This window comes from Oryx dammah, unplaced genomic scaffold (genome assembly GCF_014754425.2).
Source record: "Oryx dammah isolate SB20612 unplaced genomic scaffold, SCBI_Odam_1.1 HiC_scaffold_25, whole genome shotgun sequence".
Lineage (NCBI taxonomy): Eukaryota > Metazoa > Chordata > Mammalia > Artiodactyla > Bovidae > Oryx > Oryx dammah.
In genome coordinates this window covers 90,425,204-90,452,194 of record NW_024070209.1, presented here as the reverse complement: position 1 = coordinate 90,452,194, position 26,991 = coordinate 90,425,204, and the positions used below count along the sequence as shown (strand labels likewise).

General features: G+C 41.9%; 1 pseudogene; it reads left to right on the top strand.

Moving 5' to 3' along the window:
• Positions 1–1,078: 1,078 nt before the first annotated feature.
• On the top strand, positions 1,079–2,597 carry LOC120852291 (annotated as a pseudogene).
• The last annotated feature ends 24,394 nt before the right edge of the window (positions 2,598–26,991 follow it).

Genomic DNA, 26,991 nt, shown 5'->3' with positions numbered 1-26,991 from the left:
ATGAATTGCAGCACCCCAGGCGACCCCATGAATTGCAGCACCCCAGGCATCCCTGTCCATTACCAATTCCTGGAGTTCACTCAAACTCATGTCCATCAAGTCAGTGATGCCATCCAGCCATCTCATCCTCTGTCATTCCCTTCTCCTCCTGCCCCCAATCCCTCCCAGCATCAGAGTCTTTTCCAATGAGTCAACTCTTCGCATGAGGTGGCCAAAGTATTGGAATTTCAGCTTTAGCATCAGTCCTTCCAAAGAACACCCAGGACTGATCTCCTTTAGAATGGATTGGTTGGATCTCCTTGCAGTCCAAGGGACTCTCAAGAGTCTTCTCTAACACCACGGTTCAAAAGCATCAATTCTTCGGCACTCAGCCTTCTTCACAGTCCAACTCTCACATCCATACATGACCACTGGAAAAACCATAAGCTTGACTAGATGGACCTTTGTTGGCAAAGTAATATCTCTGCTTTTTAATATGCTATCTAGGTTGGTCATAACTTTCCTTCCAAGGAGTAAATGTCTTTTAATTTCATGGCTGCCATCACCATCTGCAGTGATTTTGGAGCCCCCCAAATAAAGTCTGACACTGTTTCCACTGTTTCCCCATCTATTTCCCATGAAGTGATGGGACCGGATGCCATGATCTCAGTTTTCTGAATGTTGAGCTTTAAGCCAACTTTTTCACTCTCCTCTTTCACTTTCATCAAGAGGCTTTTTAGTTCCTCTTCACTTTCTGCCATAAGGGTGGTGTCATCTGCATATCTGAGGTTATTGATATTTCTCCCAGCAATCTTGATTCCAGCTTGTGTTTCTTCCAGTCCAGCATTTCTGATGATGTACTCTGCGTATAAGTTAAGTAAGCAGGGTGACAATATACAGCCTTGACGTACTCCCTTTCCTATTTGGAACCAGCCTGTTGCTCCATGTCCAGTTCTAATTCTTGCTTGCTGAAAGGCATCATAACCATAAGGGGGTGTGAAGGAATCTGGAAGTTGAAAACTAGGCCCACTTTGAACTATAACTCGCCTGTTTGTGTCGAGTTGCATATTAATTTATAAATATAGGAAAGCCTGAAAACATGTGGCATTATAGTTTATCAATTTTGAAACAGAGCTTTAAAGAACAAGTCCTTTATATCAGGGCCACAGCAGTTCCGCGTCTGCACAGCGGGGCGGCTGGGGAGGCACAGGGTGCAAGGGAGCCAATGGGCAAGCTCGGGGAAGGCGGGGCTGGCGGCTATGGGTGCTCAGGCGTGCACTCTCCGGATGGAGGGTGAGTGCAGATGGTGGGGACAGCCTGGGGCGAGGGGGTGGGGGTCAGTGACACCCTGTTCCCGGCAGCATCAGCTCCTCTGCCCTGCTGCAGACTTAGGCGCTGGATCTGGACGAGGACGACGACGACCTGGAGGTGTTCAGTAAGGATGCCTCATTGATGGACACGAATTCCTTCAGCCCGCTGATGCCTGATGCCGACATCCGCTTTATCAATGATAAACCAAGTCAAGTTTGAAGATGAGCCAGATTTGAAGGCTCTTTTTATTACAGTCGATGAACCTGAAAGCCAAGTTACTACAATTGAAACTTTTATTACTTACAGGATTATTACTAAGACATCTTCTGGGGAATTTGACTCCAGTGAATTTGAAGTTAGGAGACGTTATCAAGATTTCCTTTGGTTGAAAGAAAAACTTGGAAGAAGCATACCCTACTCTGATTATGCCAGAAAAGTTTATAGTGAAAGAAATGGTGGAAAGCGCTAGTGATGACTTCATTGAGACACACGCAGGAAGGCATTGCACAAATTTTCGAACCGAATTGCTGATCATCGAACTCTAACATTTAATGAAGACTTTAAATTTTTTCTTACTGCACAAGCTTGGGAGCTGTCTTCTCAGAAGAAGCAAGGGCCTGGATTACTCAGCAGGATGGGACAGACAGTAAAAGCGGTTGCATTGTCAATGAGAGGAGTTAAAAATCACCCTGAGGAGGTCATTGAAATATTTACCCAGAAAATAAATTTGATAGATAAAATATCTCAGAGAATCTACAAGAACGAATGGGAATATTTCGATGAAATGAAACAATATGACCCAATTCATATTCTTTGGTCAGCATCGGAAGAAGATCCGGCTGATACTCTTAAAAAGTTTTGCCAGCTTTGTCAATGTTACAGCATTGACAGATGCTGTAAGGCCACTGAAAATGGCTGTCTGGACTCTCAAAGGCCCTGCTCCCTGTCGTTCATGAGTATGTGCTTTATAGTGAAATGCTAATGGGTGTCATGAAAAGAAGAGACCAAATACAGGCATACCTGGATTCCAAAGTTGAAGCTTTGCTGTCCAAAAAGGCAGATACTGATCTGCTTACGGAGGAGATTGGAAAACTGGAAGGTAAAGTGGAGTGTGCTGAAAGCAGACCCTGAAAGCAGATTGGGAAAGATGGAAATAAAACATGCAAAATGATATCAAGTCAGCATTTACAAATATGGCTGAGGAGAACATCCTCTGCGAACAGTGTCTTGCTACATGGGAATCCTTGCTTACATCACAGACAAGTCTCCACTTGGAAGAAGCCTCTGAAGATAAATTGAAGGATTGATAATCTCATTGAAGACCTCTATGTGATCTTTGGAAGATAATGTCTGTTAACCAAAGTTATTCTTTATCAATGGGCTGGATCCTTTCTAAAGTGGACGAAAAGTATTTCACACTATCTGGAAAACCAATAACTTAAAGCTCAGGTGTTCCAGATCATTGATATAAATTTGGAGATATATACATATATATATATCTTTATATATATATATATCATTTTAAATATATGGTAAAGACTCAGTTTTAATAAAAAGTTTAATATTTAAAAAAAAAAAGAACAAGTTGTTTATATCAGTGAGAACAGAGAAGACAAAGAAAGGTGTGCTGTGTTCTCTGCCTTCCAAGCCATTGGCTCCAAAGACAGGGCCAGACATAGTATTGATTCTTCTTCTTTGGTTTCCTTAATGTATTTTAAATTAGACTTGTCCTGTAATTCTTTGAAAATGTTTTCATAGAGCTTTTCACATCAAAGAGGATTCTTTCTCTGTATTTCCTAACTTGTCTGAGAAAGTTTACCTGTTTATCCATCCTGACAGCTGGAAGATAATAAATGAATACCTGGCTTTAGACCTCTATCTGTCCTGGGCCCAATGCACTTCAGGACGTTATGTAAAGGCCTGAGTTTAAGCCCAGACTTTCTAAACAAAAGGTACATGACTCAGGCCAGCCTGTGGCCATGTTTGACTTCTTTCCCATATAAAATCGGGATGATGAGACTTCATTTCATGGGGTTTCAAGGAATAATCAAGTGACGTGATGACTGTTAAAATGCTTCGTAAATAGTTGAAGGGTAGATACAGATTTGGTTCTGTGTTTCTATCTCACCAAATACTGGATGGAGGAGGAACAGGTCGATTTCAAGTGGTGACTCACACCTTCCTCTGAATATGGGAACCTTGTAGAGGGCAAATAATAAACAGCCCATTTTCTACAATTGTCTAAAGCAGGCTCCCTCACTGACCCAGATGTGGATTCACAGTGCCCCACCTAGAGAACTCTTGAGTGAGCACTATTTGGCATCAAAGTAGTAATTAAATACAGCGACAAAGCAGATCAGGTCCTAGGAATGTTAACCTCATTATCACCCTCTCACAGCGACTTGCCAAAGAGTTAACAGCCATTAAAGCTCTGCTGCTCATCCAATCAGAATATTAAATTAATCAGAGCCTCCCTGACACAAATATCATGGATGGAGTTAATCGTTTGCTTTGTACATATCAAAAGGATATGTAGAGGCTTTGGACAAACTTTCTATTATTTTTCACCACTTTAATTATTTCACGTAGGGTTTTGTTAGGCCATTTTTAAAGTCCTTATTTAATTTGTTATAATATTGTTTCTGTTGTTTATGTTCTTTTTTGGTTTTGGGGTTTTTCTTTCTTTCTTTCTTTCTTTTTTTGCATACGAGACATGTGGGACCCTTACTCTTGGACCAAAGTTCTAACTTGCTCCCCCTGCATTGGAAGGCAAAGACTTCTTGCAAAAAAGATACATGTCTGATGAAAGCAATCTTTGCAAATAATAAATGCTGCCACCAGTTGATAGATATTCTTATGTCTGCATCTACCTGTTGTAGTCATCTTTAGTCACTTAGGGAAACTGATCAAAGTGCAATCCTCTGGAGAAAGCAATTATACCATCTTCTATCTGCTAATAAATCACATCATACTCTCAGGGAGAAAAAAATAGTGAACAAAATGTTGTTTGACAGAGGCCTTTGCCCCAGTTCTGTTATGCTGGTTGCAACTATGTCATGATCCCATCAGCATTAATTATGCCTGAAAGATAAAATCTGGACACATAAACTGGGCTGTGCCTCTATGTTTAGCTGCATGTATTTATCTGCATAATCTGCATTTGTTCATGTTGACTAGAACAGAATGATTAGCAGTTTAGCAAGCCCCAGAACTCTAAAATGAATGAATAAATATTTTCCTTTCATGAATACTTTTTCCTAGGAACACTGTACCTGAGTGTGCATGAACTAACATGGTAAGAGTACCATATGGACAAATAATTGCTGTTTCCAATCTAGAGTAAAAGCCTGGAAAAAAATCAGATCCGCACTTGTTCTAGTCTACTTACATTTATTGGCTAAATGTGCATGTTTTCTGCTAATTGTGATTCTGAAACTAGAGAGGGCTTCTTGGAGGTGACAGACAAACAGCAGGATATCATGAATATGGATGGTGTGTCTGAGAAAATAAATTATCAGGGGCCAGCCACTCTGGTGACCCACTTCTGCTGCCAGCAATGAGTGTGACAGTGAAGGTCTGGACTGTGTGAATTTGCATGACAGAATTTCCTCCCCATCAACTCATTTACTTCCTGCGTTTGGATTATTTTAAACACTACACAGCAGTCAGATAATTAAACACTACACAGCAGTCAGATAATCAATCACTAAATCACCAATCCTGACATTAAGGAACACGCAATACATTATTGCTGATTACCACTTAAAAGTGGAGCTGGTACAGCTCCATCTCAGAAGATAGTGGAAAAGGAACGGCTCTAACACATGGATTCCCCCGGGGTGCGTTGATCCGGGTGTTGTTAGGAAGATGACAAGCTGGTGAAATTCCCTTCTTCATCCTGAACTATCTAACTTCACATCTGAAACTTATCTTTTAAAAAATGTGTAGTCCTTCTAAAGGAGACATATTAACCTAGCCTGAAGCAACACATAGGAATTGTCTTGGTAACTGTGATAAAAATAATTAGTTATTACCTAGTTACTTGGGATCAATGTGGTTCTTGGCTTAAGTCACCAGAATAACTTATAGGAATACCCCCAAACATGATCATTCTAGGGTTTAATAATATAAAATACAATATCACCAAATTTGTAGAATAACCCAAAACTGATATCTCTTGCATGAATTTTTAATTTATAACTGGAAAAGGAAATGGCAACCCACTCCAATATTCTTGCCTGGAGAATTCCATGGACAGAGGAGCCTGGTGGGCTACAGTCCATAGGGTCGCAAAAAGAGTTGGACACGACTGAAGTGACTTAACATGCATGAATGTCTCTCTATTATTCAGAAACGGTGAATGTTTCGGTTACTGAGGGCAGAAAAGATGTCTTATTCACATTTCTATCTCTAGCATCTGGCCCAGTTCCTGGGATACTGAAGCATTTAACAAATATTAGTTCTATCAACTTTATAGAATCAAGAGAATTAGGAATATAGTAGATTATTCAAAACAAATACACACTATTTGCCCACAAGAGGAGAGCAGATAAGAAAAAGAACCTGCTTAGACTTTGAACTGAGACAAATTTTTGAATCATAGCCCCAGGGCAAGGAACTTAATTTTTTGGAGTCTAATTTTTCTCATCTTCCAAATCTCTGGATTGTCTTATCATCTATAACATAGAGAAATTAACATTTGCCTGAGAAAACAAGCACAAAATAAAAAGCAAAATGCTAGCATAAGAACTGGCTCATATTAGGTAATTGATACATTGTAGCTATTATTAGTAGAGCACTAAGAATAGAAAAGAGTAAAGGATCTAAAAAAAGTATTTGCGAGACAACGCCCTTAAACTTTGTAATTCATGGAATGTGGAGAAAACAAGACCGGACAGAGCCAACTGTGGCCATCAACACATCATTTTGAGACTAGAGAGATGGTAATTTTACAGACTAACATAGTGACATAAGGAAAGAAAGACATTTATGGGAAAATACAATTGCATTTCAATTGGGCTGGGAACATGTGAAGTGCTTAGGAAAATACAGTGGGCGATGCTGGGAGGAGAGTTTCTTATGTGTCTGCAGCCCTGGGAAAAACTCTAGCCTGGAGACACATTAGAGAAGAAACAACAAAGGAAGCAGGCCTGACAGTGGCTATTATCACAGAGGACAGGATCTAAGATGGATGAGCAGGGGACTGAGAACTCTGAGCAACCTGCGCATTTAAAAGGATGACGGGACCTAGAAGAGCTGCTAACTGAGCAGAATAAATGACTGCTGAGATATGACAAGAACCAGCAAAAGGTGGCATTCCAGAAACAGAATGCTGAGCCTTTCACAAAGGGGATGGACAATGGTATCAAATAAATCCTATAAAATAAAGGCTCAGAACCATCCACTGGAATTGACAATAGACCGTCGGTGACCTTGACGAGTACAGAAGGGCAGAAGTGAGATTTCAGTGGATGGAGGTGATGGATAATAAACTGAATAGTAGATAGGTGAGAAGAACTCAAAGTGTTCCATGGAAGAATGGAGAAAGAAGATGTGGTACATGTATACAATGGAATATTACTCAGCCGTATAATAGAATGAAATAATGTCCTTTCATGGACTGATCTATGGATGCATGGGTGGATCTAGAGATTATCCTATTGAGTAAAGTAACTCAAAGATAAATATCATTTGATACTGCTTATATGTGGAATCTAAAAAAAACAACTGATACAAATGAGCCTATTTACAAAATAGAAATAGTCACAGAAATAGAAAAAAAAAATTATGGTTACCAAGAGGGAACGGGGAGGGGAGGGATAATTTGGTAGATTGGGATTGACACATGGACACTACTATACATAAAATAGAAAACTAATATGGACCTAGTGTATAGCACAGGGAATTCTACTTAATACTCAGTAATGATCTATATGGGAAAAGAATTTCAAAAAGAGTGGATATATGTATATGTATAATATTCACTTTGCTGTATAGCAGAAACTATACTCCAGTAAAAATAATTTAAAAAAATATTCGAATATGAAGGTTGGTGAGAAACTTGGAGTCAAGACAGAGGGGCATCAACAGACTTTAGGTATCACCTATGTGGCCTGTGGTGTGTTGGATTCTATTGGATTTCAGAGGGAAAAAGGTACACGAGGGGCTAGTTTTTCATATGCTAAAAATACCAATGGAATGCCTACAGAATGCCAAACCCTGTGGGACAGTGACCTCCATTCATGAGGTCCTTTCTTATCACTTGTTTTTTTTGCTCATATTTAACTTCATGAACAAGTATGTTGCTCTGAGTGAGAACTCTGACTTGAGAGTCCCTCGTTTGGATGGTGAATAATAGTATCTCCTTTTGTTACATTTAGGACTTCCCTGGAGGCTCAGACAGTAAAGAATCTGCCTGCAATGCAGGACACCTGAGTTCAATGCCTGAAAGGGGATGATCCCCTGGAGAAGGAAATGACAACCCACTCCCGTATCTTGCTTGGGAAATCCCCTGGACAGAGGAGCTTCGTTTACTACAGTCCATGGTAGAGTCAGACACAGTTTAGTGACTAACACTTTCACTTTCACCTTTGATAACTTTATAATCCTGGCAACATTTTAGTAAAGGCATAATGAATAATGGCATATAGCATGTTCCATAGCTGTTAATATATCAGACTCAGAGGCTGTGTTGAATGTTGCTATTTTTCAGTCGCTAAGTTGTGTCCAACTCTTTGCAAACCCATGGACTGCACTGTGCCAGGCTTCCCTGTCCTTCACTGTCTCCCAGAGTTTGCTCATATTCCTGTCTATTGAGTCAGATGCTGCTCTCTAACCATCTCATCCTCTTGCCCTCAATCTTTCCCAGCATCAGGATCTTTTCCAATGAATTGACTCTTCCCATCAGGTGGCCAAGTACTGCAGTTTCAGCTTCAGCCATCAGTCCTTCCAATGAATATTCAGGACTGATTTCCTTTAGGATTGACTCATTCGATTTCCTTGCTGTCCAAGGGACTCTTAAGAGTCTTCCCCAGCACCACAGTTCAAAAACATCCATTCTTCGACATTCAAGCTTCTTCATGGTCCAACTCTCTTAGTTGAATCTGGCTTAAAAAAGTGACTTCTAAAGGAAGTGACTTTATAGCCACAGCAAAGAAAAATCCACAAAATCTTGGGAAGAAACTGTTTTAGTTTGATTGAATTAGTCTTTTCAGTTTAACTTTGCTGTGTGATTTTGCATGTATGACATTGGGGTGTATATTTTCTCACATCTTTGGTGTTGGGCTATGAGTTACCCTGTCTTAGCAGGTGAGTTTTAGATGGAAGCATCCCTTGTGGTCTGCTATTAAAGGAACACACCCCATGTGACTACTAGACCAAAGAAAATAGGAGATTGTGTGCTGCTGCTACTGCTAAGTCACTTCAGTCATGTCTGACTCTGTGCAACCCCATAGACGGCAGCCCACCAAGCTCCGCCATCCCTGGGATTCTCCAGGCAAGAACACTGGAGTGGGTTGCCATTTCCTCCTCCTGAAAGTAATCCATAGCCTGAAACAAGACCAGCTCATCCTAGGCAAGACCAGGTGAGTCCCTGCAAACCACAGCCTTGAGAAAGACAATCAATATTTGTTTACAGTAAACCATAAAGGGTTTTGAGGTTTGATGCTATGCCATAAAAAATGATCAATATAGTGTTAATTACATTAAGGTAAAATAGGCAATGTGAGGATGACTAAATACTATGGAAAGAAGATATATCTAAACTGCAATTGCATAAACTTCTTGGCAAAGCAAGTTTTGATGACAAAAGCATTGATAAGAAATGCAGATCACTCTGCTTGTTTGTAAATATTTTTAAATGTCGTATGTAACTCACATTTTCTTCCAAAGGAAGTAAGAGGGAATAACATATAGTTTCCTCTTATCCCCAGTTTCGCTTACCCATGGTCTGAAATTTTTAAATGGAAATTTCTAGCATCAAAAAATTGAGATTTTAAACTAAGCGCCATTCTGAGTCATGATGAAGTCTTGTGCAGCCCAGCTCTGCTTGGCCCAGGATGGGGACCATGCCTTTGTCTACCACATCCACCTCCTAGTTGCATGGTTAATATAATCTTGGGGAACAGGATTGGTCAGATTCTGAAAGATAATTCAGTGTGGCTTTTCCTCATTCGATACCTGGTTTCTTCCAATAACATCACTAGATATCGCCCAGCCTCTGGCAAAATGTTTGCCACTTTCAAAGCTGTTTTATAAAGTCCATCCTTATGTTTAGACGTGAACACGTTTCCCAGTGTTCATAACCATGTCGTATCATTTGAGCCCCTACTTAGACAATTATTTGGAAATAACAAGCATGAATTCTTGGGTCTTCTTTTCTTTTTTTTTGTTTTGGCTGTGCCACCTGGCTTGTGAAATCTTAGTTCCCCAATCAGAGATGGAACCTATGCCCCTTGCAGTGGTAGTGAGGAGTCCTAAACACTGGACTGTCAGCAAAGTCCCGAGTCTTCTTTTCTTTCAAGTGAATATTCTCAAATTTCTAAAATACTTTTATGGCATGCTAGTATTTCCGACGGAGAAGGCAATGGCACCCCACTCCAGTACTCTTGCCTGGAAAATCCCATGGACGGAGGAGCCTGGTGGGGAGCAGTCCATGGGGTCACGAAAGAGTCAGACACAACTGAGTGACTTCACTTTCACTTTTCACTTTCATGCATTGGAGAAGGAAATGGAAACCCACTCCAGTGTTCTTGCCTGGAGAGTCCCAGGGACGGGGGAGCCTCATGGGCTGCCGTCTGTGGGGTCGCACAGAGTCAGACATGACTGAAGCGACTTAGCAGCAGCAGTATTTCCGAGGCATGGAGTCTGGTCTCTTCCCACCCCACCCCCGCCCCCGCACTCCTATTTTCAATATCATGTGATATTTTTTCAGGTTGCCACCTTATTAGAATATCTGTAGTTATGTGATGGTGAAACACAAGTTTTCCATGTGTTCTGAGTCCAGAAATATACAATGGGGTCTTTTGAATGTGAATGTTTTTGTTCAATAAAAGAGAGGAAGAGCCAACTGTTTCTACTCTGGGCACTCATCCTTGCTTTGAACCAAGATTTAAAGAACAAAAGTAGTATTACGATTTCTGATTCTGAGATTTGGTTTTCCTCACCATGTGATATGCAAATTCTTTCAAAGACTCCTTTGCGTAGTCTTATAGTTTCTTCTCCTCTTGCGCCCATATCCCACTCTTTTATAGCTGATGACTGTGGTGTTACAGGGCCCCCCCTGGTGACTCAGATGGTAAAGAATCTTCCTGCAATGCTGGAGACCTGGGTTCAATCCCTGGGTCAGGAAGACCCCCTGGAGAAGGGAATGGCTACCCACTCCAATATTCTTGCCTGGAGAATTCCATGGACAGAGGAGTCTGGTGGGCTATAGTCAATGGGGTCTAGTCTATATACTAAGTAGAGGAATTTCTCAAGAAATGTCTGGTGTGCTGGAGGCTGGCCCTGCCAATTTGTGACACCTGGTTGTGGAAGCTAGTTTTTAACTATTCAGGAATGTTGTAAACTTTTTCTTAAGTATTTGGTGGGTTAACATCAGTCATGGTGGAGTATCTGCACCATGGAAAGCGGCAGGTGCAACCATCCCAAGGCTTTTTCCCCCTACCATAGAGAGCCGATTTACTAACTTACCACTGGTTGTTGACATATCTTTCAACAATTATAAACATCACCTCTCTCCATGAGAAAATTCAGTCTAATGCTGTGAGGTATCCACCGAAAGTAAGGAACTGATTCCTATCCCATGAAGTGAAAATCACTACTTATATGTCACAACTGTAAAATTAAGAACATAATCATTTAAATCAATTTTGGTGAGGCTTAATTTTTTGTTTGTTTGTTTTTTGGATAACCGTAGTTGAAGAAGGGGCTTTCCAGGTAGCTCAGCTGCTAAAGAATCCTCCTGCAATGCAGGAAATCCCAGTTCAATTCCTGGGTCAGGAAATTCCCCTGGAGAAGGGATAGGCTACCCACTCCAGTGTTGTTGGGCCTCCTTGGTGGCTCAGATGGTAAAGAATCCTCCTGCAAGGCGGGAGACCTGAGTTTGATCCTTGGGTTGGGAAGAGCCCTGGAGGAAGGCATGGCAACCCATTCCAGTATTCTTGCCTGTAGGATCCCTATGGACAGAAGAGCCTGGTGGGCTACAGTCCATGGGGTCGCAGAGTTGAACACGACTGAATGACTACGCGCAGCTAGTTGAGGAAAGCTAACTGATCGGTCAAACAGAGTATAAGCCAGTGGTTATTTTTGCTGATGCACACTAGAGTCACCTGGAATTTTTTTTTTTCTTTAATGCAGATGTCTTGGTCATACTGCAAACCAATAAAGTCAGAATCTCTGAAATGAGCATCAAAATTCCCTGGTGGTTTTGAGAACCACTGCCAAAAACATTAGAGAGAAGGGATGGCAGAGCTGTGTGTTTTCTCAAAGGATGGAGGGGGGTGGAGGTGTTGATGAGGATCCAAGGCTTGTTGAGGAAACACTGACCACGTGACAAGTTGCATTGAATTCATTCCTGCAACAGTTGTGGGGAGTAGAAATGTTTCCTTTCCTATCTCATAGATGTGTCTCAGATTAGGAGCCCTGATGGAACAGGATAATGAGTTCCTGGCAGGTAGAACCATCCCCAGCTGCAGGGGTAGCCGCTGAGAGTCTCCACTTCTCTGCAGGAGGCTCCCCAGCAGCACCTCTGGTCCCAGAGCAGCTCAATCCTTCATACCAGGCAACTTCCACCAGATCTGATTAAAGTCATATTCATTCCTAATGACTCAGTTCTGGTGTTAACCTTCTAAAAAGCTTTTCTACTTGGTCTCTTCTCTTCTGACTCAGAAAACTTTCATGTGGCTCTTGGAGTCCAAAGTGAATATCCCCTTCATGAAATTTTCTACATGGCTCTGTACAATACCTGAGTGTCAGGACTGCATTTTATCTCTGAATCTTCAGACCAGAGCCTAGGTGGTCCATAATATGAGCTCACTAGATATATGCTGAACAAGTTAGTATTTGTTTCACTCCAAAAACCTATACTGATAAAGCATTTTTAGAGGGGAATATATTTCATCATTATATTAAGGGATTTCTTTGGAAGGAATGATGCTAAAGCTGAAGCTTCACTACTTTGGCCACCTCATGCGAAGAGCTGACTCATTGGAAAAGACTCTGATGCTGGGAGGAATTGGGGGCAGGAGGAAAAGGGGACGACAGAGGATGAGATGGCTGGATGGCATCACAGACTCGATGGACGTGAGTCTGAGTGAACTCCGGGAGATGGTGATGGACAGGGAGGCCTGACATGCTGCAATTCATGGGGTCGCAAAGAGTCGGACACGACTGAGCAACTGAACGGAACTGAACTGAGCCGAACTGAATAGTACTCATTACACTTACATACATTCATATATGTGTGCATGCATGCTAAGTTGCTTCAGTAGTGTCCAATTCTTTGAGACCCATGGACTGCAGTCCACCAGATTCCTCTGTTCAGGGGATTTCTCAGGCAGGAATACTGGAGTGGGTGGCCACGCCCTCCTCCAGGGGATTTTCCCGACCCAGGGGTTGAACCCAAGTCTCTTGTCAGGCGAGTTCTTTACCACTAACACCACCTGGGAAGCCCAAATACATGTGTATATTTCCTGGATAAAAAATATTTACTATTATAAAGAATATTTGCTTCACTGGAAAAGAATGCGTGCAACCCATAATACCAAAATAATCACATTTTCTGACAAAGTTAAAAACTCTAAAAATATTTACCACAAACTCTCATTAGAGCAACAGTTAAAGAATATATATCAGGAAAAATAAAATTGATCCCCAAAGGGAGAGTGTAATACCAGAAGAAAATGTGAGTCCAAAAACCTGGCAAATGTGAGTAAATATAAATAAATACTAACTTTACTACATTAAAATAACAACAAATTAATTCTGTGGCTAAGAAAACACAATGGAATTAAAATCCTGAACAAGGATAACATTTTAGACAAGAAAATCAATACCATACTGAATACATTCTCTTAAAAAAGGTAATTAAATTAAAAATCAATAATATAGAGTCAAGTCCAAAAAACATATCATTGCAAGTATTAAAAATGTATTTCTAAAAATGTCATGGATCAAAGTAAAAATAATAAATGTTTCAAATAGTAGTGATAAAAATGATAGTGATAATACTGAAATGCCAAACCTGTAGGATATGACTAAAGAGGTTTATAGTAGGAAATTTATAATTATAAACATTTTCATTAGAGAAGAAGGGCTGAAAATTGATGAGCTAAGACTGCAATTCAAGGGGTTTGAATAAGAACCACAGACTAAATCCAAATAAAAGTTAAAAATAATAAATGAAATCAAACAAAGAGACTGCCATTGGAGATTCATATGGCCTAAACCTCAGCAACTTCACTCCAAATATTTAAGGAACAGAATTCCCCACAGAGGTTTCCATCCTTCTCTTCAGGCTGTTCCTTCCACCTAAAGAACAAACCAAGATTCCTGTATATGTCTATATCTAAATCTGTTTAAAAGGAGCTATTTTAGAGATAAAACATATTTCACCATATTTATGCATTGATAAATGTATAGAGATTTTAGTTTTTGTGTTATTTGTTTGTGTGTGTGTTTGTATGACAACCTGATTTTGTAGCACTTTAACTGTATTGCTATGATTAAAGACGAGGGGCCCCACTAAGGACTAGGCTTCTGGAATCTGTCTTGGGTAAATAAGAGAGATGCAATGTTTGCTCTCAAAGGACATGACGCTCTGGCAGGACACCATGCCCACACCCTCACCTCAGGGGGACTTGATGCCTCTGTGGTTTCCCATTGCAGGAGGTCAAGGTCAGAGAGAAGCTCCAGAAGAGGGTGATCAGGCTAGGAAAGGACTGGCTACCTTGGTATCAGAATGAGCAGGGAGACTGGGAGTGTTCAGCCTCGAGGCTGACCTCACAGCTGCCTTAAAATGCACAAGTTGGAGGGATGTAGGCATTCCATGTGGCTTCTGGGTCACAGCAGCAAGTGATGATGAAAAATGACAGTGGGAGTATGATAAAAAGTGAGGAGTGGGAGAAAGAAATATCACAAGTCTACACTAACCCATTTTAAGATCCTGGGAAAATTACTGAAATCAAACTTTTTCTTCCTCCTCTTAATAAAGAGAAAATATTACTTATTTTGTGGCTTGCCAGGAGGTTTGCATGAGATTAGACATAGAGCATCCTTAGTGCAGAAGCTGACACAGAGCTATATTACACATATTATCCTTGAATGTCAACCAAAAGAACCTTATAAATTTAATTTCTGCCAGTTCAACAACACAGAACAGGCATAAACCTGGTACGATCCCTGTTAATAACCAGTGGTGAGAAGCCTGTATGTCCAGCCTGTTTTTGAAGGCATTTATGACCTTGTTAAAACCAACAGCAATGAAAATAAACAAAACCCCCTGAATACTCCAATTTTACAGCAAAACCCTTTGGGGAAAATATTGACACAAGAAAGGTTTGCATTCATCTTAACTCTTGAATTTGGCAATTATTTACTGTGTCCAGTCGCTATGTTGTATCTGACTCTTTGTGACCCCATGGACTGCAGCATGCCAGCCTTCCCTGTCCTTCAATATCTCCTGGAGTTTTTTTTTACTAACAATTTGCTAATAACTAGTTGTTAATATCTAATTACTTATAACTGCTGTTAGCACCAGAATCAAACTAACTTCAGCAAACACTGGCCCCTGCTTAACACTCTAGACCATGACTTGTCCATCCAGATGCTGTTGACAAGTGGGGCTGAGCAATTCTTTGCAGTGAGGCTGTCTCTTGCATTAAGATGCTTAGCAGCAGCCCTTCCTGTACCCATGAGATGCCAGGAACCCCTTTTCCAAGTGTGACAAGAAAATCATGTCTTCAGATGTCACCAGTGTCTCCTCCTTCCAGGTGAAAACCAGTGCTCGAGACAAACAGAAACTCATATCTTTTTCCTTAATTCTCATTTGGTACCTGGTGGCTCAGATAGTAAAGAATCTGCCTGCAATGCAGAAGGGCTGGGTTCAATCCCTGGGTCAGGAAGATCCCCTGAAAATGGAAATGGCAACCAACTCCAGTATTCTTGCCTGGAGAATCGCATGGCAGAGGACCCTGGAGGACTATAGTCCATGGGGTGACAAAGAGTTGTACTTGATTGAATGATTCACACACACACACAGAGACACACACAGTGGATTGGAATACTGAGATTTTACTGAATATTTGAAGAAAACAGAATGATAAGAGTCAAAAAGAGCACCATGAAATTGAATGAATGCACTTTAAAATGCACATATTTTTATTCATCTCCATCTTGAATCTCCCTTCAAATTCAAGGAAAGAGACTTCCATGACCCACAGCCTAATTTTGGAATAGAGGCCATGCATCCTCACCACATACAAACATCCTCAAAACTATCTGAAACACTCCCCAAATACTGGATCAAGGACCCGCATGAGACAGTATCTCTTAACCCACTGATAGTCAATTTCAAATGATCATTTGTGGTAAAGAATTTTCTTAATTGTCAACAATTAACGCCAGGAAAGTCTACCTTATTCACAAAAATTCCCCTTCACTTTCCTTTTTCTCTGTGACATCAGTGGGACAAATACTTGTGGATATTATGGGCCAAAGCCCTTAATATCTTCAAGAAGTGCACCCCTAGACGTGACATGGCAGAAGAGAAAGACTGTCTGTCTGCAGACCCTGTGACTCTATGCTGCCATACTGGCAAAAAATGGTACGTGGCCACAGGACTGGAAAAGGTCAGTTTTCATTCCAATCCCAACCGTAAACTTCCAGATATTCAAGCTAGTTTTAGAAAAGGCAGAGGAACCAGAGATTAAATTGCCAACATCAGGAAGTTCACGGTTCATGTGTTGCTGAAGCCTGGCTTGGAGAATTTTGAACATTACTTTACCAGCATGTGAGATGAGTGCAATTGTGCGGGAGTTTGAGCATTCTTTGGCATTGCCTTTCTTTGGGATTGGAATGAAAACTGACCTTTTCCAGTACTGTGGCCACTGCTGAGTTTTCCACATTTGCTGGCATATTGAGTGCAGCACTTTCATAGCATCATCTTTCAGGATTTGAAATAGCTCAACTGGAATTCCATCACCTCCACTAGCTTTGTTCGTAGTGATGCTTTCTGAGGCCCACTTGACTTCACATTCCAGGATGTCTGGCTCTAGATGAGTGATCACACCATCATGTGATCAATCCTATGAAGGTACTTAAATTTCATGGACATGGCCCCATCCTGAAATTGACATCTTGAAGCATCAGATTGTAATGTGTGTGTGAAAGTCAGTCAGTCATGTTTATCTCTTTGTGATTCCCCATGGACTGCAGGGCACCAGGCTCCTCTGTCCATGGAATTCTCTAAGCAAGAACACTGGAGTGGGTTATTGTTTAGTCGCTCAGTCGTATCCGACTCTTTGCAACGCCATAGACTGTAGCCCGCCAGGTTCCTCTGTCCATGGGATTCTCCAGGCAAGAATCCTGGAGTGAGATGCCATTCCCTTCTCCAGGGGATCTTCACCACCCAGGGATGGAACCCAGGTCTCTTGCACTGGAGGCAGATTCTTTACCATCTGAGCCACCAAGGAAAACCAGCTGACTGTAAAGTCCTCCATTATTTCAGACAGCCTATGAGGAATGTTATACTGATAGATAGAAACCAACTTATTTTCTTTAGAAAATACAAAGTTAAATTTTTTTTTCCAGGCAAGGCTAACCATTTTCATACATGCTCTTGTACTGCATTGAAGGCTGTGTTAATTAATTTGGTGTCTTAGTTTATGCAGGGAATGAATATTGTTCGATGGATGGAACAGCCAATCTGAAAACAAATTTTTCCCTTTTTTAAACTTTAAAAATGATCGATTTAATGTCTGAAATAGCAAACACACTGAAGCCATTAAGAGCTAAATTACTCAAATGTTTTTCAAATAAGCTGCTCAGAAGTCTTTGATCCTATTAGCTGACAGCAGAATGGCAGCCCCAGCATGGGCCTCTTAAGAGGGAGTGGGGGGTGGTCTGCTGGCATGTCCCACGCCCTGAGGCCTGGTGCCACTCTGCGAGCAGAAGACCACTGGAGGCCCTGAAAGGAGCACTCAGCTATATCATAATCCCAACACCCAACGAGAGGGGAAAAGTAGTCCTTTTATCGTTTTAGATGAGTGCTGTCCTCGAGTTTGCCAAGTTAGATTCTATTCATTTTCACCAAATTGTTTTATTTAAAAAATAGCGTTTTAGAAGAGCACTCTAAATGAGCTTATAGTTATCAGCAGGAGGGATAGGTAGGGAGTTTGGGGTTGATACGTATGCTCTGTTATATTTAAAATAGGTAACCAACAAGGACCCGCTGTATAGCACAGGGAACTCTATGCTCTGTAATAAACTAAATTGGAAAAGAATAGATATATGTATGTATAACTGAATCATTTTTCTGTACACTTGAAACTAACATAACATTGTTAAGTAACTATATAGTCCAATATAAAATAAGAATTTTTAAGTAAAGCATTAAAAAAAAGATTCTAACCTCAAAACCTAGATCAAAGAAATGGTCCTGAGAAAAGAGAGTCCCCAGGCCTCCTTCCTCTCCTCCTTATTGAGCAGTCCTGGGCCTGTTCCTGAGTCTCTCAAAGTCCTCTTGGAATGATTAGGGCCACCTCAACAAGTCCAATCCAGAGTTAGCAACTAGTAACAGATTAATCTAGGAATTCATGGTGAGAATTGCAGCTCTATGACAGAAGGGCAGGAAGATGCCACCTTTCAGATTCCCCCACCCACTCGGTATGCTGGGACCCTCCCCTGTATATGTGGACCCTCCAGGTACCACATACACAGTCTCCAAGTCCAACACTGAAGCTTGGAGCATGCCCACCCAGGAGCAGCTGTCATGGACTGTGGTCAGGCTGCCATTCACCGCTGTCTGTAGCATCATGTCTTGAAAGGCTGGGTACCACCGGAAGAGTCAGAAGGGCCCCCCTCAGCATGCAATAGGCTTCTGTGGGCACCATGGCACGCTGAGGGTGCAGGGTCCCTCACCTTTTAGCAGGCAGATGTAACACTGCGGGGGAGACGGACAACGGCTCCATAATTCAGCCGTCTGCTGCTTTTTCACAACTCTCAGCAGCTCTCTAATGAATGTTTCCGAATGCATGTTTCTGACTGATAATCAAACTTAGAACAAGTCCTAATTGGGTTTTCCAGTGATAGAGGAGGGTCTATATTAGCTTGGCAGATGTCCCGCTAATGTTAAATTAAAACTATAAACATGGCACGCTTAAAAAAAAAATCCTGCTTTGGTTGGATCTTAAACATATACAGAGAGCTGGATTTATGGATGTTCACATATTCAAACAGCTTTTAACTATGGTCTGTCCCCAAAGAGAAAAGTCAGAAAAATGCCTGGCATTGGGGAAGATGCTAGTAGAGGTATTTTAACTTGCACATAGAGAGTCAGGAAGATGAAAGTTTATCAGAAATTTGAAAGAGGGGGGGAAATCTTGCTACTTATATTTAACTAAAATATTTCCTAGCTAGGCTTGTTACTTTTCTTTAATCATTAATCCACCTCTGGCTCTCACTTGAAGCCTCCACCTTCCCTGGCTAGACATTTTTTATAAAGTTTAGGGAGCTTAGAATAAGGGAAGAAAACATAAAACTCGCACCTCTCCTGACCCTTCACTGTGCCCTTTAAAGAGCTAAATTGTCCTTGAAGCCCATGCCTATCACACTGCCTGGCCAAGAGTATGTCCTCAAAACAATATTTGCTAAAAATTGAATGGATAAGTAGGACTCAGAGGAGCTTTGGGGAAGCAAGACTACTCTGTATGATATTACAATGGTGAGTATGTGACATTATACATTTGTCTAGACCCATAGAATGTGTGAAACTAAGAGGGACCCTGATGCAAATGATAAACATTAGGCAATGATTGTGTGTCAATGTGGTTCATCAATCGTACAAATGTACCTTCTGGTGGGGACAATGGTAAAGGGGGAAGCTGTGTGGCAAGTGGGGAAGGAGGTGTAGGGAAACTTTTGTGCCTTCTGCTCCATTTTATTATGAATCTGAAACAGTTCTTTAAAAAAAAATCTGGATTAAAAAAAATTGACAGCACTGAAAAAAATTGAATTAACAATGGTTAAATTAAAACACAAGTAAATTCATTTCCATAATGTATTTTATCAAATTTTGAATAAGTCTTTGATGAAACAGATGTGTGTACTTTTGGACTGATATAATTAATTCTCAGGTCTAAGGTCATCTCAGACGGCACGTGATTTAAGGTTCTCTTTTTTATGTATGTGCAGTCTGGGGCCCTATGAATGCTGGCAATTTGTCCTCGAAAACAGAGTATGAACCCAGAATTCCTCACCTGGTCCTTTGATGCAGCTTTCTTTCCTGTATCTGTTCCATGCCCTGGCCAGCGAATCCATCAGCAAAGTCAGAGGGGCCTGCGTGTGTGGACATGTCCCTAGATGCCTGCAGACGTTATTCCCAGGCCACCCCCCAAGTGAGGCCAATCCAAACAAGAACAAGTTCCAATTTCTACCCCTTTGATATGTTAAACTCACATTCCTGGTTGTTCACTCAGATGGGGAGTTGATTCTTCACTTAGAGGAAGGCGTGTTTCCATCTTTGAACCTTCCATCTCGGTTGTACCCCTTCTTTACCCCAAACACTTTAAAAGCAAAAACCTCTCAGCAAGGCCTGGGGTTCTCCTGCCCCATTCTCTCCACCCACCCTGTTACCTGCTCTGTTAGCTGCCCATTTCATCCTCAGATGAAGACCCAAAGCAGAGATGTGTGTTACCCGGGACCTCTCTCCACTCTGGCTAACACCAGAACTGCTGGCTAACACCACTTCTCCTCTGGGGGGTCTTGGACCACAGCTTAGCTCCTTCTGGGGAAACTACCCTTTTCTCCATACCCAGGATCCCACACTGAAGGCTTTAACGAAAGGCAGTCTGTTCAACCCTGGGTATTTTGTTGTTACTTTGAACCAGTCTTACAATATTTTCCTTTAGAAACCCTTGGATTTTTTACATCTGAGTGTTTGTCTTTATCTCCATCATAATGTTTTTATAGACTAAGGACTGAACCCACATCTCTTATGTCTCCTCCATTGGCAGGTGGGTTCTTTACACAGGCACCATCTGGGAAGTCCTTTGAGATCAAAGGGATCTCATATATTCATTTATGTAGGGTTGAGTATTTGAATTACTTTTCAGCTGTTTTTGCAAGGGAACTGAAATATAAAGAAGCTCCTGGCCAACCTAGATAGATGATGAAATCTCTGAACAGAGTCCTGAAGATCAGACCTGCTCCACTGCTCCGCTTCCTCCCCGGGAAGGTCTAGTACCATGATTTCCACAAAAGACCAGAAACTACAAACACAGATTTGTGATTGACCATGCAAAAGGGTCGGACATGACTTAGCAACTTTTAAAAAGCAACAAATATGTAATTTAATCTACTAAGATGTGATTTGGCCACTGCAGATGGAGAAAAGGTTATTTGGGGCTCATTCTGATCTTCAGTTGTACCCTGATTCATATTTTACAATTTAAAGGCTTTATTTTTTATTATTTTTTTCATCATATTTTAAGATTTTATGATTCATTTCGACACATGGATCTTCTGACATCGATCTTCTGATTTGGTTAAGGCAAGTTATGGACAAGCCCGTCAGGAGAGAAATGAGAAACTAATAGGGATACAGGGTCAGAAATCCCAGCTCTGGGTCCACTCTGGGATGTGTGGCAGCCTCATGGCTGATAAGGCCTCTGAGAATGTGAGCAAAGCTCCCAAATCCACTCCACTGATACCCCTATCCTTCCACTTCCCTGCACACAGCCTGCTGAGGGTAACTGACTTCATGAAGCTGGGGACTGAAAAGTTGGCTCCTCCCAGAAGTGTGGGATCATGTAGGACTTTAGTCCTGCACAATCCAGGCCTGGGCACTGGGAGGAAGTCTGGAGTCTAGTCTATTCCATGGCACCTGCAGACCTGGACTTCTCTCCATGCATCCAGGTTGGCCAGTGCTCAATATGGAGGAAAGGAGAGGGTAAACTCTTTTAATACTGTAATATTTCTTCATTAATAAACATAAAAAGTAGTACAAACTGCAGGTAGGTTCAAGAAAGGTAGTAACAAAAAGGAATGAACAAGATAGGAGATATGTTAGAGGACCAGAGCCTAGTAGGTGCCACCTGGGGCAGCCGGCCATCACAAGAAGCTTGGGCCAAGGACTTGAGCTTCAAGGGGACTCTTGGTACTATTTTGTCTAGTTTGGGCCAATGTTCATTACATCTTTGACTTCACTTTTTGTAACTACCATTAGATGATGCTGTTGTTGTTTAGCCAATAAGTCCTGTCTGACTTTGCAACCTTATGGACTGTAGCCTACCAGGCTCCTTTGTCCATGGGATTTCCCAGGCAAGAATACTGGAGTGGGTTGTCGTTTCCTCCTCCAGGGGATCTCTCTGACCCAGGGATTGAACTCGTGTCTCCTGCATTGCAGGCAAATTCTTTACCCACTGAGCCATTTGGGAAATCCTGCAAATAGGTATGTCTGAGCATTTACAAAGGTTTCTGAATGATAGATTTAATTTGATGAGAAAACTTTAATTATTGCGTTTAACAGAAACAGAATGATACCTTGTCTTTATTCTGAATCGTGCTTAAATGCTTTGAAAGCACATGTATGACTTACCAACGTTTCATTAAATTACCCTCTGTATTTCATTGCATAGCAAAAATTGTAGAATCTAATAGTATAAACATGAAAATTAGTTAATACCTGTTTTTCATTACCAAGAAGAGATATCTTCACCTGGGATGGCTATAAAACAACCCAAGTGTGTTAGTCGCTCAGTCACATCTGACTCTTTGTGACCCCATGTGCTGTAGCCTGCCAAACTCCTTTGTCCCTGGGATTCTCCTGGCGAGAATTTGGGGGTGGGTTACCATATCCTCCTCAGCACAAGTAGTTGTGACAGCCGGAGCACTCAGCACTGTGGAGAGGACCTACCCCACGTCCGAGGTCAGGGGCGGCGGCCGGGAAGATCAACCCACGTCCAAAGAGCAGTGGCTGCGCTGGCGCAGGAGGGCCTAGGGGAGCAATCCCACGTTGAAGGTCAGGAAGGGCGGTGGTGAGGAGATATCCTTCATCCAAGGTAAGGAGCAGCTGCTGCGCTTTGCTGGAGCAGCCGTGAAGAGATACCCCACGACTGAGGTAAGAGAAACCCAAGTAAGATGGTAGGTTTTGCAAGAGGGCATCAGAGGGCAGACACACTGAAACCATACTCACAGAAAACTAATCAATCTAATCACACTAGGACCACAGCCTTGTCTAACTCAGTGAAACCAAGCCATGTCCGTGGGGCAACCCAAGACGGGCGGGTCATGATGGAGAGGTCTGACAGAATGTGGTCCACCGGAGAAGGGAAGGGCAAAGCACTTCAGTATTCTTACCTTGAGAACCCCATGAACAGTAGGAAAAGGCAAAAGGATAGGATACTGAATGAGGAACTCCCCAGGTCAGTAGGTGTCCAATATGCTACTGGAGATCAGTGGAGAAATAACTCCAGAAAGAAAGAAGGGATGGAGCCAAAGCAAAAACAATACCCAGCTGTGGATGTGACTGGTGATAGAAACAAAGTCCGATGCTGTAAAGAGCAATATTGCATAGGAACCTGGAATGTCAGGTCCCTGAATCAAGGCAAATTGGAAGTGGTCAAACAAGAGATGGCAAGAGTGAACGTCGACATTCTAGGAATCAATGAACTAAAATGGACTGGAATGGGTGAATTTAACTCAGATGAACTTTATATCTACTACTGTGGGCAGGAATCCCTCAGAAGAAATAGAGTAGCCATCATGGTCAACAAAAGAGTCCGAAATGCAGTACTTGGATACAATCTCAAAAACGACAGAATGATCTCTGTTCGTTTCCAAGGCAAACCATTCAATATCACAGTAATCCAAGTCTATGCCCCGACCAGTAATGCTGAAGAAGCTGAAGTTGAACGGTTCTATGAAGACCTACAAGACCTTGTAGAACTAACACCGAAAAAAGATGTCCTTTTCATTATAGGGAACTGGAATGCAAAAGTAGGAAGTCAAGAAACACCTGGAGTAACAGGCAAATTTGGCCTTGGAATGCAGAATGAAGCAGGGCAAAGACTAGTAGAGTTTTGCCAAGAAAATGCGCTGGTCATAGCAAACACCCTCTTCCCACAACACAAGAGAAGACTCTACACATAGACATCACCAGGTGATCAACACTGAAATCAGATTGATTATATTCTTTGCAGCCAAAGATGGAAAAGCTCTATACAGTCAACAAAAACAAGACCGGGAGCTGATTGTGGCTCAGATCGTGAACTCCTTATTGCCAAATTCAGACTTAAATTGAAGAAAGCAGGGAAAACCACTAGACCATTCAGGTATGACTTAAATCAAATCCCTTATGATTACGCAGTGGAAGTGAGAAATAGATTTAAGGGCCTAGATCTGATAGATAGAGAGCCAGATGAACTATGGAATGAGGTTCATGACATTGTGCAGGAGACAGGGATCAAGACCATCCCCATGGAAAAGAAATGCGAAAAAGCAAAATGGCTGTCTGGGGAGGCCTTACAAATAGCTGTGAAAAGAAGAGAGGCGAAAAGCAAAGGAGAAAAGGAAAGATATAAGCATCTGAATGCAGAGTTCCAAAGAATAGCAAGAAGAGATAAGAAAGCCTTTTTCAGCGATCAATGCAAAGAAATAGAGGAAAACAACAGAATGGCAAAGACTAGAGATCTCTTTAAGAAAATTAGAGATACCAAGGGAACATTTCATGCAAAGATGGGCTTGATAAAGGACAGAAATGGTCTGGACCTAACAGAAGCAGAAGATATTAAGAAGAGGTGGCAAGAATACACGGAAGAACTGTACAAAAAAGAACTTCACGACCTGGATAATCACGATGGTGTGATCACTCATCTTGAGCCAGACATCCTGGAATGTGAAGTAAAGTGGGCCTTGGAAAGCATCACTACGAACAAAGCTAGTGGAGGTGATGGAATTCCAGTTGAGCTGTTTCAAATCCTGAAAGATGATGCTGTGAAAGTGCTGCACTCAATATGCCAGCAAATGTGGAAAACTCAGCAGTGGCCACAGGACTGGAAAAGGTCAGTTTTCATTCCAATCCCAAAGAAAGGCAATGCAAAAGAATGCTCAAACTACCGCACAATTGCACTCATCTCACACGCTAGTAAACTAATGCTCAAAATTCTCCAAGCCAGGCTTCAACAATATGTGAACCGAGAAATTCCTGATGTTCAGGCTGGTTTTAGAAAAGGCAGAAGAACCAGAGATCAAACTGCCAATATCTGCTGGATCATCGAAAAGGCAAGAGAGTTCCAGAAAAACATCTATTTCTGCTTTATTGACTATGCCAAAGCCTTTGACTGTGTGGATCACAATAAACTGTGGAAAAGTCTGAGAGAGATGGGAATACTAGACCACCTAACCTGCCTCTTGAGAAATCTGTATACAGGCCAGGAAGCAACAGTTAGAACTGGACATGGAACAACAGACTGGTTCCACATAGAAAAAGGAGTACGTCAAGGCTGTATATTGTCACCCTGCTTATTTCACTTATATGCAGAGTACATCATGAGAAACGCTGGACTGGAAGAAACACAGGATGGAATCAAGATTGTCGGGAGAAATATCAAGAACCTCAGATATGCAGATGACACCACACTTATGGCAGAAAGTGAAGAGGAACTAAAAAGCCTCTTGATGAAAGTGAATGAGGAGAGTGAAAAAGTTGGCTTTAAAGCTCAACATTCAGAAAACGAAGATCATGGTATCTGGTCCCATCACTTCATGGGAAATAGATGGGGAAACAGTGGAAACAGTGTCAGACTTTATTTTGGGGGCTCCAAAATCACTGCAGATGGTGACTGCAGCCATGAAATTAAAAGACGCTTACTCCTTGGAAGAAAAGTTATGACCAACCTAGATAGAATATTCAAAAGCAGAGACATTACTTTGCCAACAAAGGTCCATCTAGTCAAGGCTATGGTTCTTCCTGTGGTCATGTATGGATGTGAGAGTTGGACTGGAAAAAGGCTGAGCATTGAAGAATTAATTGATGCTTTTGAACTGTGGTGTTGGAGAAGACTCTTGAGAGTCCCTTGGACTGCAAGGAGATCCAACCAGTGCATTCTGAAGGAGATCAGCCCTGGGATTTCTTTGGAAGGAATGATGCTAAAGCTGAAACCCCAGTATTTTGGCCACCTCATGCGAAGAGTTGACTCATTGGAAAGATTCTGATGCTTGGAGGGATTGAGGGCAGGAGGAGAAGGGGACAACAGAGGATGAGATGGCTGGATGGCATCACTGACTCGATGGTCGTGAGTCTGAGTGAACTCCGGGAGATGGTGATGGACAGGGAGGCCTGGCGTGCTGTGATTCATGGGGTCGCAAAGAGTCGGACACGACTCAGCGACTGAACTGAACTGAACCATATCCTCCTCCAGGGAATCATCTTGATCCAGGGATTGAACCCTGGCCTCCTACACCGCAGCCAGATTCTTTATCATCTGAGCCATCGAAGAAAGAAAAATCACTACTGCTTGGAGTGTGATTGGTTATTAGGAATCCAGAGAATCTCTGATGAGTAACTACTGCAAGAGTAGCTCAACACATCCCAGGTCCCATGCATGAGGCACAGAGGAGAAGCCTGAAGCATCTCCATGTTCATGATTTCTCTGTACTCCGAATGTGTATTTTAAGCCACTTCATCAATGTCCTCTCCGTCAAGATCTAACTGTTCATTTTAGCTTGAATTTTAGATACAGATCCTACCCTGTATGCTGCTTGTTCCAGAGGACGTATGACTTTTTTTCCAAAGGCAGAGATGTTGGCCCCAGTGGCAGCACTGACAACAGGCTGGGTTATTAGCGAGAAATGGCTTGGAAGCTGCCCTGTTGGGAGGATTTTCTTATCAGCTTCTCCCACCCACTTCTAATTCATGCTGATCCATTTCAGAAGATAAATCTTGCCCAGATCAACTCTGTGAATGGGAGTCAGAGATGAAAGCGTTAATCAAATTTTCTAACATTTACAAGCAAAGTGGGGGGGGGCACACCTGCAGAATAGGTATACCTCCAGAAAGATAGAGGAAAAAAATAACTTATTATTGGTGAAAATGCGGAGGATGGAGTTCATTTTCTGCCTGATGGATAGATTACACAGCATTGTGTCTGTTGAGCAGCTTTAGTAGTAAAGACAGAGCTCTGTGTGCTGCTTGGCCAGTGCTGGGAATATGCTTTACTCTGACCCACAGACTGCCCTTGGCAGACTTAGCACTTCCCTAACTTTCCACACTCTGGTACCCATGAAAGATTAAAGTATTTGCACAGATCACTAAGTTAGCCGTGGACTTGTCTGCCCCCTGAAGACTGAGGGAATCAATATTAATACTTCAGCATAAACTAGTAATTGATACTTTCAGATTGTGGTGCTGGAGTAGATTCTTGGAGAGTCCTTTGGACTGCAAGGAGATCAAACCTGTCAACCCTAAATATTCATTGGAAGGACTGA